The following is an 11,829-nucleotide window of genomic DNA, read 5'->3' as shown; positions in this document are numbered from 1 at the left end:
GGGAAGAAGAGGCACGGCCTCGGACGTTGGTTGGAGGGAGATGGATCTGAGAGGATCCCGAGATGGGATTTGTGGAGTGGCGGCGGGAGGGGACATCTCCCTAGAAGTTAGGGTTTGCCCATATTTGGACTAGGGGTCTTTATATAGGGAAAAGAAGAGGTTTTTGGATCATCCAATTAAAATCGAACGGTCGAGATAAATGGCTTAGGGGAGTCCAACAAATAAACACAGATATTTTATAGATGTTTGGAGATGATCCGGACTCATCGATCATGACAGCCCGATTCGAGTTCGGGACAACTTTAGAACGCGCACGAGGGGTCTGAGAGGGGTTAGGTGGTCATGCGAAGAGGGACTCGAAAAACCCGGTTGGTCTCGAGACGGTCAAAGAAGGCAAGGGGAACGTGGCAACTATGAACGAGTGCGAGTTTTAAGAAAACAATGCCGATGCAATGCACATGATGCCATGCGATGAAATGCATGACATGAACAAAAGCAAAACAAAAGACAAAAACCCAACCACGAAGGAAATAACATAACACATAGCCGGAAATGGGAAGAATTGGAGTTACAATTATGGAAAGCTACATCCGGGGTGTTACAACACTCCACCACTACAAGAGGATCTCGTCCCGAGATCTAGGATGGCACCGAAGAGAAACGGAAGAGGGAGAGAAGAGGTAAAACTAAGTTGCTTCTTTGACGAACGAGTGAAACCACGAACCTTGAGAGGGTTGGGCAAATTAAAAGAAAGAGTACAACAGAGATGAATGAGATTGCAAACAATCCGTTAGAAAAGAGGAACAAGGAACACTACGAGAACCAAGAGGTTTAGTGATAAGATAGATATTGAAACCACTCCGGTTAAAACTAGATAGAGAAGGAATAAGATTGATATAATTTGGATAGCACTTCGACTGAAAGAAGAAGGAAAACTTGATAAGATGAAAAGAACTTGAAGAGATGACACAACACTCCGGTTAAATGGATAAGCATGAAAAGAACACGATCCTCACAATTCAAGATGATAGAGTGAATTGAGCAACATCACAATGCCTCCGGAAGAAAGAATAGAATATAGATCATTTACATAATAGAATGGAGAATAAAATGCCAACTTCAACCACAATTGAGCTTGGAAAGCACCCTTCCAAGAAGGTTACAACGGGGTTGTTGGAAAACCCACAACGAAACGAATAAGCTTGTAGTGGGCTTATGGAAAACATCTCGAGACTATGAGGTGACAACCGGTCACTAATGGAAACCATTGATTTGATTGAGATCACCCAAAAAGATGAAAAACTTCTTCACCGAGATGATAAGGAGAAAATTGGATCATTGATAAGCACCACAAATAGCTACATTCCTTAGGGAAGGCTGTAGGTGAGATATAACCCAATATAACTCCAACAAAAGACTGATTGGTTGAAAAAGATCTATTGAACAAATAGAAAAGATGGATTTAAATATGCCAGTATTGAAAACTTGTGAATCATGAAACACGAAGGAAAATTATCAAGAATGGCATAACACCGCCTCAAAAGATAAGGTAGGAAGAATTGCGCTCGGATGCAAGATGAAGAATTCTTGAACTCCTCAAAAAAAACATGTGTTGGGCACCATGTTTATTTTAGAGTATAGCTTGGCGGGTCATAACTTCGAGAGAAATCTTGAAGAACAATTGAAGAATGAAGAGAAACCTTGATGAACCACCATGTAGAGCCTCAATGAAGAACTCCGGAAAAGAAAAGATGAAACACTAGAACCGAGAATTACTTCATCATGAACAATCTCCTAAGAAAAGAATTAATCAACCAGACCACGATGAAATGAGAATAAGAATTATGTTACGCTTATCCTCCACCAATTAAATTGATGACAAACAATGGATTTGCATACTACTTATTCGCGTAGAAAGGATTAAGAATAGAGATAGCGCAAACTTGAGAAGGTATTGATGGAACCACCGGTGGGATTTGGAAACAACGAATGAATTGATATGATAACAAAGGAAGTGAAATCTTGAACGAACCACCGTAAAAATTGGAAAAGAGAGTAGCAAGGGCACAATTCACCGGAAAGAATTTGAAAACGAATGAAGTTACTTGAAGGGATTTAGATACATGAGAACGAAGAGATCATGAACTGATTAGAGGGTATTTGAATGATGCACCGGTATGATTTGGAGTATGATAGCTAAAGCTGAGGATGAAGAATTATGACATGATGGCCTTCGGAGGTAAGAAATGGAAACAACTCATGAAATACTTCGGATAGTAAGAAAAGAATTGTCACAATAAAAAAAATTATGAGGATGGCATAACACTACAACCATGAATCTTCGAGAGAAGGGACAAGATTTAGAGGAAACACTTCTTTGGTCTTCACATGTTGAGAGTGATGCGAGAACCACCAAAATTGTTGAGGCACTTCGGAACAAAAGAAGAATTGAAATGATGAACCAACGATGAAATATTCTCAAAGCGATATTGGAGAAGGAATATGATTGATGAAAATTCATTCTTACGTCAAACTTTGAAAAACTTTGGGAATCGCTCCGGATAAATTAGAAGAGTCAGGTAAGATCCTGGGAAAAGACCCGTGGGTTAGGACCCACTCAAAAGAAAACACCGTTGAACGATTTTGAAGAGAGATTGCACTGGTTGAATTAACTGACTTGAATGAGATATAATCTCCAAATAGCTTGAACGGATCTTGAATGAAAAGACGAGCCTTGGACAAGAAATTCACATGGGAAGATATGTGAAACAAAAGGAAGAGATATGATCAACACGAAAACTTGAAATTAAACCACCGGAGAAGAAAAGAGATGAAGAATAATAAACTTGTAGCTCTGTTAGTATCTTCTTGAGAATCACCGGATAAGAGCATTGATTGAAAAGAGTGAAGAGACTTCACATGAATAAATGGATACTTGATTAAAATATCTGAGTCCTTGAAGAAAAAGGGTGGGAGGGAGGGAAAACAAAGGCAACTTGGGGACAGATGAAACAGATACCGTTGGGAAACTGAGAGATGATCTTGTGAATGTTGAAATGATCAAATCCCTTGAAGAGAAGCATGCCGGTTGGAAAGAATTGACATGACAATCTCGATGATCAAAAGGATTAGTACTCCCATAGAAATATGAGAACACTACTTGAAAGATATGGAATCAACACTTGACATTGAAGCAACTCAAATAGCACAACTCAAAACAAAACGAAGGATTGGCTTGCAGAAATAAGCCGGAACAAATAAATATGATAGAGATTTACCCAATCCCATATCAGGCATCTGTCAGAAAGATATTCTAGGAGCTACTTGAATTCCCACCTATAAACTCCTAAAACTTTCTGGTTATGCAATCTGGTGTTGGGGATACAGGGGAAGCAATATATCTCACCCAAACTAACAATCCCTACATCCAGTTGTATCCATCCGTCAACACATAACCAAGAAAACTCCGGAAATCATGTACCTCAACCTTTGAAAAGCATCCGTTATACGAGCTATGGCAATACTCCCGAACTCCCCAGTACTGGGTGGCGTCGAGGTTATCTCACCAACAACTGCATAAAAGAGATTTTCGATGTCGGCAAAACTCAGGTATTCTAGAACTGCAACGATAAAATTGTGACGACAACACCTCGGAGCTCAACTCCAGGGGACACAGCCACAACCCCTAAATGTCAGGAGGCACCAAGAACAATGTTATCGTCACAAGACTATCAAAACGATCCCAAGATACCCGCGTGATCCTAAGAAAAATTGTGAAAAATTGAGGAGAGGAAAGACAAAAAATCTACGTCGAGAGTCCTCACCAGAGCGATAAAGGGGGCTGAGGAGTAAAAAGAATCCTACTCTCCGATATATATAATCCTAAAACTCAAAATAGTTTTTTTCTAGACTCAACAACGGCCAACAATCAAGGGGGTTCCTATGGTCGGTTGAGGCTCTGATACCAACTTGTCACGCCCAATATGTGATACTATCCTAAAGAGACTCGAAGGTCCCACCAAGGATAGAACCGCATATTGATACGCTTTTGCAAAGTGGATATCATTACATCAACATTACATAATAGATGGGGATACATACAAAAGGCATACAATGCCACATGAATACAACAACATCATACATAAGATCAACATCCGACTACGGATGAAACACAAACAAAAACTCAAACGATATCCACCCTGATAGCCCAGGCTGCCGACCTGGAACCTAACCCCTGATCGAAGAAGAAGCAGAAGAAGAACTCCAAAACAAGCAAACATCGCTCTTGCATCATGATCATCGCATAACCTGTACCTGCAACTGTTGTTGTAGTAATCTGTGAGCCACGAGGACTCAGCAATCCCATTACCATGGGTATCAAGACTAGCAAAGCTTAATGGGTAAGGAAGGGGTAAAGTGGTGAGGTTGCAGCAGCGACTAAGCATATATGGTGGCTAATATACGCAAATAAGAGCGAGAAGAGAGCAACCGGAACGGTCGTGAAGCTAGCAATGATCAAGAAGTAATCCTGAACTCCTACTTACATCAAACATAACCCAAAACCGTGTTCACTTCCCGGACTCCGCCGAAAAGAGACCATCACGGCTACACACACGGTTGATGCATTTTAATTCGAATCTAGTGTTAAGTTATCTACAACCGGACATTAACAAATTCCCATCTGCCACATAACCGCGGGCACGGCTTTCGAAAGTTTATACCCTGCAGGGGTGTCCCAACTTAGCCCATCACAAGCTCTCACGGTCAACAAAGGATATACCTTCTCCCAGGAAGACCCGATCAGTCTCGGAATCCCGGTTTACAAGACATTTCGACAATGGTAAAACAAGACCAGCAAAGCCGCCTGATGTGCCGACAATCCCGATAGGAGCTGCACATATCTCATTCTCAGGGCAACACCGGATGAGACTAGCTACGAGTAAAACCAGACCTCAAGTTTCCCCTAGGTGGCCCCGCAGGCAGCTCGGTTCGGACCAGCACTTAGAGAAGCACTGGCCCGGGGGGGCTAAGATAAAGGTGACCCTCGGGTTGGCCGACCCAAGGGAAGGGTATAGGTGGTGGTGAGGAAAATGGTAAAACCAAGGTTGGGCCTTGCTGGAGGAGTTTTATTCAAAGCGAACTGTCAAGGGGGGTCCCACAAATCACCCAACCGCGTAAGGAACACAAAATCCGGGAACATAACACCGGTATGACGGAAACTAGGGCGGCAAGAGTGGAACAAAACACCAGCGATAAGGCCGAGTCTTCCACCCTTTACCAAGTATATAGGTGCATTAATTAAATAAGAGATATTGCGATATCCCAACCATAATCTTGTCCACCATGGAGCAATCTTCAACTTCACCTGCAACTAACAACGCTATAAGAGGGGCTGACCAAAGCGGTAACATAGCCAAGCAACTGTTTGCTAGGAAGGGTGAAAAGGTTAGAGGCTGACATGGCAATTTGGGGAGGCTTGAAGAGGAAGAGAATAGGTAGCGCAGCAAAGCGATAGAACGAAGCAACTAGCATAGCAATGATAGTAGTGAGATCCAAGGTGACGGTCATCTAGCCTGAAATCCCTCTAGGAAGAAGAACGAGTCCGTGAAGAAGACAAACGGACATAGTCGATCGAATCCTCACAACATCGGAACGAAACCGAAGCTAACGAGAGAAGCAACCTGGAAAGAAGCAAACAAGGTAAACAACCATCACATAAACAAGGCACAATGCACAACCAAGTATGATGCATGTCCGGTTTAATGAGGCATGGCATGGCAAAGTGCAACAAACAGTACTACAAATTAAGTGGAGCTCAATATACAACGAGTTGCATATCGACGAAACACCACATCGAGTTATTTAGTTCACTCTCGTTTAGGCACTCAACAATATTAAATGTTGTTAAACATGGCAAGAGGTGAAACACAAGTAAACAAACTATTTAGGCAAGTTTAAATGAGGCCGGAAACACAAACAACAATTCTGGAAAATCCTCATGTGCATATTTCGAATTTGGTACTGTTCTTCCCTATACACAATTTTAATGTTGTTAAACAGCAAAATAAAGTGCACCAAGTTAAACTAGGCATTTTTCCACCCCATGTACATATAAAGTTTATTAAAATTGGAGCTACGGTTATTTAGTTATGAAATAAATCATTTTAAGATGGCATTTGAGCAAATGTAAACAAACAACATTTTAAACATTTTAAACATGGATGAAAGTGGCATATTATTAATCTACACAAAATTCTTAGCATTTTACATGTTTAAATCATTTTAAACCGATGCATGGTTGATGAGTTATTGAATGCATGAACATGAGGGACTTTTCTGTAAAACAGAAGTTCCTGGATAAATGCTAAATTCGCAGAAGGAAAAAAACAGGAGCTGGGCCGAATCTGGCTGGCCCGAAAGTGCACAGGAGAGGGGGCGGGGCTGCTTACCCAGGGCCAAGGCCCGGTTCAGTGGTGAGGGAGGCCTGCAGGGGCGCGTTGGGCCTTGGGGAGGCGCTGGGCAGCTGGGCTGTGAGTGAAGCAGAGGAGGCCTCGCGCGGTGAGTGGCGCTCGTCCAGGCTGGCGCTGGACTGGTCAATGGGAACGGGCGCTTGCATTTGTCTTCGATACAGAGGAAGCAGGGGCGCGGCGGCATGGTTGGACAGTGGCGAGGCAGCAGCGGAGGGCGGGACTGGCCGGCGACGAGGGCGCACGGGAGCCGACCGGATCTGAGGCCAGGGCGATGTTGGAGCTCCATGGGGCTTGAGGACTTGGTGTCTATGGGTGACGGCATAGTCTCCTGAAGAAAGAAAAAGTAGAAGAGGATTTAGAGAGGAAACACGGGGAGGAAAGCAGAGAGAGACGGCGGTATGCGAGAGGAGATGAGGGAACCGACGGGGAGGCGCAGGCAAGGCCGGAGGAGGTCGTGACGGAACTGTTGCGGGGGTGCTCGTCTCCTATGTGGCTTGTGTGTGAGGGGGTCAGGAGGACGAGGAGGTAGGGGCGCGTCGGGGCTTGAGCACCGGCTGGACTTGACGAAGGACGACAGGGAGGCAAGGGGAGGCACGGATCCGTGCGGTGGAGGCCCTAGCCGGATGGCGGGTGACAAACTTGAGGCGCTCAGGCGCCATGGTTGCTCCAACTCCCTGCAGCAACCAGAGAGAGATGAGAGACCGGAGGGAGAGAGAGACATAAGGAGAAGTGGTGGGGGAAGGGCGCAGTGGTGCTCATCTTGCTAGCTGAAGGTTCGGACGCCGGCGGCAGATGGGAAGGGCGACTGGGAGGCGCTCGGTGCTCAGGATCTATTCGGGATCGAGCAGAGGAGGGAAGAGGAGGCACGGCCTCGGGCGTTGGTTGGAGGGAGATGGATCTGGGAGGATCCTGAGATGGGATTTGAGGAGTGGCGGCGGGATGGGACATCTCCCTAGAAGTTAGGGTTTGCCCATATTTGGACTAGGGGTCTTTATATAGGGAAAAGAAGAGGTTTTTGGATCATCCGATTGAACTCGAACAGTCGAGATAAATGGCTTAGGGGAGTCCAAAAAATAAACGCAGATATTTTATAGATGTTTGGAGATGATCCGGACTCATCAATCATGACAGCCCGGTTCGAGCTCGGGACAACTTTCGAACGCGCGCGAGGGGTCTGAGAGGGGTTAGGTGGTCATGCTAAGAGGGACTCGAAAAACTCAGTTGGTCTCGAGACGGTCAAATAAGGCAAGGGGAACGCGGAAACTACGATTGAGTGCGAGTTTTAAGAAAACAATGCCGATGCAATGCACATGATGCCATGAGATGAAATGCATGACATGAACAAAAGCAAAACAGAAGACAAAACCCAACCACGAAGGAAATAACATAACACATAGCCGGAAATGGCAAGAATTGGAGTTATAATTATGGAAAGCTACATTCTGGGTGTTACACATTCTCCTAATGATGTGATCCCGTTCATCAAATGACAACACATGTCTATGGTTAGGAAACATAACCATCTTTGATTGGCGAGCTAGTCAAGTAGAGGCATACTAGGGACTATATATTTTGTCTATGTATTCACACATGTACTAAGTTTCCGGTTAATACAATTCTAGCATGGATACTGAACATTTATCATGAATTAAGAAATAAATAATAACTTTATTATTACCTCTAGGGCATATTTCCTTCAGCATTAGCACCTACCGTTCGAATTCGCAGTTCTCCAAATTTTTTACATCTTCGAAGTACGCAGGGGATCCATTTGGTTTCACAGGCTGATAGTTAGACGCGTCACGTTAGAACTGGGCTGTGGCATGCCAAGCCCAGTTGCAAATTGTTAAAAGAGAGGAGCGATGGATTTGGGCCTTCCAGAGCAATTAAGTGCCGCGACCTTGATTGTGAAGCGTCTCCCATGGACAAAAAAGGCCCAGTCTGTTATTATTGGCTGAGGTATGTAAAATTCCATAATGAAAATAAATATGTAAATGCAACGAGTCTAGTCCACTTTCACTGAAAACCATCCGATTTGCATGAAATTCGTCCGTGGAACCACAAGACGGCTATCGATACAGAGCCTAACCATACGGAACCAGCAGGTCCATGGCCGTACGCAAGCAAGTGCATGCACTTATTATCATGATTGAAAAATAATGTTGACGTATGAGATGGTGAAACCCATGAAGTCTTCAACATACTCAATAAATGAGAGAATTCTACAAGTACAAACTGATAACTGGGATCCAATAGGTATATTGTTTTTTCAGGTCGAGCAAGTTTCAACTGGCTGTAGACTGCCCAGGCTTGGTTTTGTTTTTAACGGGCCCAGCCCATGACGACAACGGGGCACAAAGATCCAGCATGTATCTACTAGCCTCTAGTCTGCCAGCATTAATTATATTTTGTCTTAGAACATCCGCAGGCCATTTTTTACTGAATCAAACAGACAGCCCAGTTCTATTTTCCTCATGAAATGCCATGTACTACTTCCATTTTCTAAGCTCTACCTATAGTTTTACTAGTTCATATACACGTATCATTATATTGAAAATACATAAAGTTCCCTTTTCATATTTACATCCTTATTTTATTGTCGTTGTTTTCCCTTGCAGCGCTGATTTTTTACCACTGGTTTTCCCTTAAACCAACTCAATTGTCCCACTCTTATTTTCTTACAAAAGCAAAACATTTTTTTGGCAAATCAATATGTTCTTAAAAAATAAATGTTTATCATTTCGGGATTACAACAGTTCGGACTCCATCGAAATATGCAAAATAAGGTTGACTTTTTGACCATGGTCCTGGGCAGAAAATGGGTTGTAATAATTCCTTAAGAATTAGCAAATGGGCTGCAAATTATTTAAAAAATAGCAAATGGGCTCTTTGTTGTCTGCCACAGATTTGGAGGCTGACTTCTGGGCGTACTAAGTTCATGCGTACACATGGATTCTCACAAAAAGAAACTTAGTCAACAATCTACTCTACCAGCATCGGACCGTTAGATGTCAATCTAACAACAATCGTGCTTCTTTAGTCTTTGCTCTTCCTGCTCCGGCCTCCCAAACCAGCACCGGCGGAACCGCCTGCTCCCGCCTCCTGTGGCCGGCTATGCTGCCGGGCAGTCCTCACTGCCCCACCATAGTCGCATCCCTGGCCTAGCTATCCCTCTACTCACCCACACTTCCTATTATTTTCCGTCGACGACAGCCGAACCAGTCAACCCTCGTACTCCCCACCGCGTGGGCAACCACTGCCAAGTCTTCCCCGGCTCCGTGTCATTCCCTTCCTAGGCCTCGTCGTCATCCATCGCCCCGATGCTCTCGGCGCGGCGTGGTCAACGTGGTCAACGAACGGCATCCATCGGAAGTGGACTGTATGTGGAGAGGCTGACAGCTGGCTCCACGGCCACACACAAGGATATGCCTCCTTATTACGCACAAAATAATGATTCCTCCACCTGACAGCTGGGACCCACTAGAAGGGCCTCTGTATTTCATGAAAAAACGTCCCCCCCCCCCCCCGCTAACAGGTCGGACCCACTAGTTATATCTTCGCAAGCAAGGAAGTGCCTCCTTATTACGCACAAAAACACTAATACTCCCCCTGCTAGCTGGGACCCATAATAGTGGGAGGCTGACTTGTTGGCCTACTAAGTTGATACAGACGGAGGCCGTTGTCAACTTAGTCAATATGAACGATTCTAGCTCCAGTGACCGTACGATGTCCATCCAACGGCCGTAGTGCTTCTTCAACCTCTGGTCTTCTTGCTCCAGCCGCCCAAACCAGCGTCAGTCGTGCCGCGTGCTCCTGCCTCCCGTGGCCAGCTATGCTGCCGCAGAGGCCTCACCGCCCCCTACTACTCCCACCGTTGGCCAGGCCATCCCTCTACTCACCCACACCCCCTATTATTCTGGGGCGACGGCAGCGTCCCACCGCAGCTGAACTAGTGAACCCTCGTACTCCTCTCCGGGTGGGCATCCACTGTCGCGTCTTCCCCGGCTCCGCGTCGTCACCTTCCTTAGCCTCGCTGTCGTCCACCGCCTCGGTGCTCTCGTCGCAGCATGGTCAATGTGGTCAAAGTAATGACTTCCATCAGAAGTGTACTATACATGGAGAGGCTGACAGCTGGGTCCAAGACCGCAGCAAGGAAGTGCCTCCTTATTACGCGCAAAATAATGATTCCTCCACTTGGCAGCAGGGACCCACCGGACAGGCCACCGTATTTCGTGAAAAACATGTTTCCCCCCTAACTGCTGGGACCCACATTCATGCTACATCTTCGCACTCAAGGAAGTGCCTGACAATTGGGACCCACCTGGTCGAAGCGTACGTAGCATTGTCATTTTGGTTGTGATGTGTACGTACATACTGGTGTAGGCTGCAGTGATAAACCGTGGCCGAGTAAGGAAAGGCACATGTCATAGTAGATGCGTGCACGTAGCATGTACACAAACGTACAGCCAGGGTGCAAGAAAGTAAATACGACCATGTACGTACATACGGGCGGGGTCTCGAACGCCTACACGTGCATACGTACAACCAGGGCTTGTGTACATGGAGAGGCAGCGACGGTATCCTGTTCATGGGCAGCCAACTGGCTGGGTCAGAACGGGGAAACTGCGTCGTCGTGTTCATTGGGAGGCAACAGGCTTGGATGGAACATCCAACCGAAACGAGGCCTGGCGTACCACAGAACGGAGGAAACGGCCTTGTGTTCGACCGCCTACGGTCGAAACGGGATCCTATTCATCGGGAGGGGTCTGGTGTACTACAAAACGGAGGAAATGGACTTGTGTTCGAGTGCCTATGGTCGAAACGGGGTCCTGTTGATCGGGAGGGGTGTGGCGTACCGCAAAATGGAGGAAACAGACTTGGGTTGTAGCGCTACAGTCGAAACGGGGGTCCTATTCATTGGGAGGGGTGCGGCGTAAACAGGACTCCACGGGCTACTGTTCATCTCCACCGTCGACCTCCTCTAGCCTCGATGGGCTACTGTTCATCCACCATCGACCTCTTCTAGCCTCCACCTGCGACTGTTCATCCACGGGCTCCTGTTCATCCTGCCTCCACCGGCTACTGTTCAACCCGCCCTCTCCAGGGGGTCCTATTCAACCACCCCTCCACGGGCTACTGTTCATCTAGCCCTCCACTAGCTATTGTTCAACCAGCCCTCCACAGGGTCGTCCTGTTCATCTAGCCCTTCATGGGTTCCTGTTCATCTAGCCCCAACCGGCTCGATCGATCGGAGTCCTGTTCATCCAGCGGCAACGGCCTCTACTACCAAGGGTCCTGTTCATCCAACCCCCACCGGGAACTGTTCATGCAAACCCCCCAACAACACTCACTGTTCATC

This window comes from Triticum aestivum, chromosome 3B (assembly GCF_018294505.1).
Source record: "Triticum aestivum cultivar Chinese Spring chromosome 3B, IWGSC CS RefSeq v2.1, whole genome shotgun sequence".
NCBI classification, from domain to species: domain Eukaryota; kingdom Viridiplantae; phylum Streptophyta; class Magnoliopsida; order Poales; family Poaceae; genus Triticum; species Triticum aestivum.
This window is presented reverse-complemented; position numbering follows the sequence as displayed.